This window comes from Montipora foliosa, chromosome 4 (assembly GCF_036669935.1).
Source record: "Montipora foliosa isolate CH-2021 chromosome 4, ASM3666993v2, whole genome shotgun sequence".
NCBI lineage: Eukaryota > Metazoa > Cnidaria > Anthozoa > Scleractinia > Acroporidae > Montipora > Montipora foliosa.
In genome coordinates this window covers 45,127,961-45,132,580 of record NC_090872.1, presented here as the reverse complement: position 1 = coordinate 45,132,580, position 4,620 = coordinate 45,127,961, and positions in this window count along the sequence as shown.

The following is a 4,620-nucleotide window of genomic DNA, read 5'->3' as shown; positions in this document are numbered from 1 at the left end:
ATTTTAGGACCCCCCTTCCTTATAATTTATTGCACAGTCCCTTAAGTCCCCATTTAGTGCTCCAGCGCTAGAACGACTAGACACTTAAAAGTTGCTTTGCTTTCCTGAATATCCAAAATAGATATTATGTATATTACTGCAAAAGGAAAGAGAAGCATGGGTGGACATAAATGTACAATATTGAAACGGATTACATTTGGGTAATCTTAAAAAAAGGCGGCCCGACGTTTTTCAAAATTATGACAAATTGCCTCGATAAAGGTCGTTTTTTCTCAGAATCATTTCATTTGTGACGTAACGATAATTTTATCGGTAAGGGAATTCCGCATTAGCATTTTCGAGTTTTAAACTCGCGATTAACTAAAGATTTTCCCGAAACACCCTAAAATAACGTGACATAGCCCCTTTAAGTGAAATAGTCTGCAAAAAAAACTACCTGCAAATTACTCTGACGGACATTTCCTGCATGTCATGCATGTCTAGAGTTGCACTAAGCAAACGCTTATGTCACACACTAAGGAAAGATTGAACATGTTGTTTCCGCTTTATAATTTCTCTTCTTTTCAGTCAAGTGTTTTTTTATTTACGTTTGCACCAAATGGTATCGCAAAAGCCGGAAATTACGGTGTAGCACTTTATTTCGCGGGGTTTAATTTTTGCGGATTTTTCTGATGTACGTGATCCGCAAAAATAAGTTCCAGCAGAAATAAACACCAGCAAAATTAAAAACCGTAAAAACTTACTCCTGTTAATTGATAACTAAAACATAATGGCTTTTTATCCACATACAGTGGGGCCAAAAAGATCGTTTATTTTGATATTTGCATTGAGAAAAAGCAATTGGAGCTTGCTACAAACAAAACGAAACGATAAAAGATTAAGACAATACTTTTCCAGTCTCTGAGGCATAAGAAACGAACTCAAAGCAGCCAATTATATGGTCACGTTAACCATTTTCTAAGGCCTCCAGGATGCCACATTTTCTCCACGTTCTCGATGATTGAGGGGTTTTTTACCAAAAAGTAATAGAAGTTGAAAATAGTCTTGCTGCTTGAAAAGAAAACCGCAGAAATTAGTTCCCAGCGGAAATTTCATTCCGAATTCGCTCCGCAAAAATTTGTTCCCCCAAACCTAAAAGAATCGCCAATCCGCAAAATAAAAGTCCCGCAAAATTTTCATGCTACCCGGTAACAGTAAAAGGCAAGCCAAAAGACAGATGAAGGAAAAATAACATTGTTTTTATATAAGACTCGGAATTTCGAATTCTAAGCGAAAGATTAATTAACCCATTGACTGCTGGGGGTTACCCATTGACGAGTAAAATCGTCTGGCGTTATACAGGGTAAAATACTAAGTCTGGCCAGTTTAGGCCGGTTTGGGTATCAAAGGGTTAATGACAATCTATCGTAAAAACGCTAAAATTCCTGTGGAACGATACGATGTTCTGTCAGAAGGAAGAAATTAATCACGTGCTAGGCAACAATAAAGGTGCACATGATCACCTTGTGTCAAAGTTCTTGTTTACAATCAATGAAGAATGTTCAGGAGTACCCAACGACTATTTTTGACAAAATTGTTCCTATAATGTTGCAGCAACTATTACAATGTTTCTACGTCAATCTTCGTTAATATTTAACGTTCCTGGGAAAAAAATACCCGCTCTTCACTGCCAGCGAGCAAGAGTTTCAGGAAATAAAAGTCCCAGCCAGCCATCGTGTGAGACGGCTTTTAACCAGCCAGCATATTTTAAAATGCGAAATGACACATATTGCCAGCCAGCACATAACGTTTGCCAGCGAGCGGTGGCGTACATTATGAGCCAGCCAGCAAGGTTTCAACATCAATAGTAATAAATAATTACATAATATTTAAAAATTAATAGTATTAAATATTAATAATATTAATAATAATAACGACAATAATAGTAATAATAATAATAATAATAATCTGTACTCACAGTTTCTTGAAAGAGAGGTCCTCGCTAAAATGTAAACTTGGGAAGTAGTTGCAGGGCGATCAAGATGACGCGTAAACAAATAACAACGCAATGAACACAGAGTCAAAATGTTAGTAGTTTCTTTTTCCCTTTGTTGTTGCACTGTAACAACTCGGCATTTAAGGACGTTCGCGCGAAAATTAATCGTGCTGTTTCACTCAAATGGAAACCATTCCCTCTCTCCTTTTCGCGAAACGTAACGATGCTGACGATGAGGTGGTAATGGCATGCCAAGAATGCACAGTCAATTAATCTTTTTCGCGGCGAAAAGTAACGATGAGGAGGTAATCACATGCCAAGAATGCACAGTCAATTAAACCTTTTCGCGAAATGTAACGATGCTGACGATGGGGCGGTAATCGCACGCCAAGAATGCACAGTCAATTATAATCTCTTTCGCAAGATAACAATGAGAAGGTAATAACATGCCAAGAATGCCATCAGCCATTGTCGTATTTAATCAGACAATCGCCGAAAAAGTTCCACAACAGAACTGTTGCAAAGTTTCACAGCAAAAGCCATGGTCGTATGTGGTCAGACAATCACCGCAAAAGTTTCACACCAGAACTGGTGCAAAGTTTCACAGCAAAAGCCATGGTCGTATGTGGTCAGACAATCACCGCAAAAGTTTCACACCAGAGCTGGTGCAAAGTTTCACAGAAAAAGCCATGGTCGTGTGTGGTCAGACAATCACCGCAAAAGTTTCACACCAGAACTGGTGCAAAGTTTCACAGCAAAAGCCATAGTCGTGTGTGTACATGTGGTCAGACAATCACCGTAAAAGTTTCACACCAAAGCTGGTGCAAAGTTTCACAGAAAAAGCCATGGTCGTTTACCCTAATTTCATAATTAAAAGTTTGTTTATGATCAGTTGTAATGGAGTGAACCTTATTACAAGTTTGTCTCTCTGATCTCGGGAATTTTGGAATTTAGTTTTTGGTTTTCTTTCTTATGTTTTCTGATCCGGGTCGGTTCGAGTTGATCCGTCGTGGACTGACGGTCCGAGTCTGTTGATCCGGTCCGACTTTTGTATCTGCCTCTGCAAAAGGCCAACGAGGGCTCTTTTCATGCAATGTCTCGTTTTTTTAAACGTTTCCGTTTATGACTTCGCAGATCTGCCACACTGATTGTTTATTGTTCCGAGCGCTCTGGATATGATCTTTCACTGATTTCTGACTTAACCGCACAATTAAAAGAAAAATGCACTGAAGCAACATCACCGGGCCATTTGGGGCAGCGTAAGCAATATTTTCAAGGTTTTGGTTATGTTAGGATATTATGATCTTTAGTTTGCTCTTTTGGCCCTATTCGCAATAGCGTAAGACTTGTTTATTTTGACAAAGATTATGTCATCACCAACGCTCAAATGCCGCGGGATGGTCTCTCGCGTCTTCACAAAGTTCCGCATGAAGAATTTTTTCAAAAGCACTGCCGACAAAAGGCAAAAACTGGACAGACTATTGAAGTCTTTTTTTTGTCAATAATCTGTTGTAGAGGAATATTTCTTTTACTCAGAGTAAGGTTCAGAGCAAGATCGCTCATTTTGACCAACTGCAAAGTACAAATTTTCTTTACAGTCTATCTTTAGTTGGGATGTAAGCTTACAAACAAAAATTGACAGGAAAGAAATTTCGGTTTTCGTTTTGTCAACTGTAAGAAAATTCTAAATTTGTCCGCTTGTGGACAGGCCCTTAACGTACTTTTTTCTGAAAAGAGTTTTGTTGCAAGCATTTTCTCTGAATGACAGACGACCAAGGCTGACCAAGTTTCACAGCAAAAGCCATGGTCGTGTGTCGTCAAACAATCACCGCAAAAGTTTCACACCAGAACTGGTGCAAAGATTCACAGCAAAGCCATGGTCGTGTGTCGTCAGACAATCACCGCAAAAGTTTCACGCCAGAACTGGTGCAAAGATTCACAGCAAAGCCATGGTCGTGTGTCGTCAGACAATCACCGCAAAAGTTTCACACCAGAACTGGTGCAAAGATTCACAGCAAAAGCCATGGTCGTATGTGGCCAGACAAACACCGCAAAAGTTTCACGCCAGAACTGGTGCAAAGATTCACAGCAAAGCCATGGTCGTGTGTCGTCAGACAATCACCGCAAAAGTTTCACACCAGAACTGGTGCAAAGATTCACAGCAAAGCCGTGGTCGTATGTGGTCAGACAATCACCGCAAAAGTTTCACACCAGAACTGGTGCAAAGATTCACAGCAAAGCCATGGTCGTGTGTCGTCAGACAATCACCGCAAAAGTTTCACACCAGAACTGGTGCAAAGATTCACAGCAAAAGCCATGGTCGTATGTGGCCAGACAATCACCGCAAAAGTTTCACACCAGAACTGGTGCAAAGATTCACAGCAAAAGCCATAGTCGTGTGTCGTCAGACAATCACCGCAAAAGTTTTAAACCAGAAGTGGTGCAAAGTTTCACAGAAAAAGTCATGGTCGTATGTGGTCAGACAATCACCGCAAAAGTTTCACACCAGAACTGGTGCAAAGTTTCACAGCAAAAGCCATGGTCGTACGTCTGGAGACAATCGTTGTCGTGGTCAGCCTTGGTCGTCTGTCATTGAGAGCAATTGCTTGCAACAAATCTCTTTTCAGAAAAAAGTACGTCAAGGG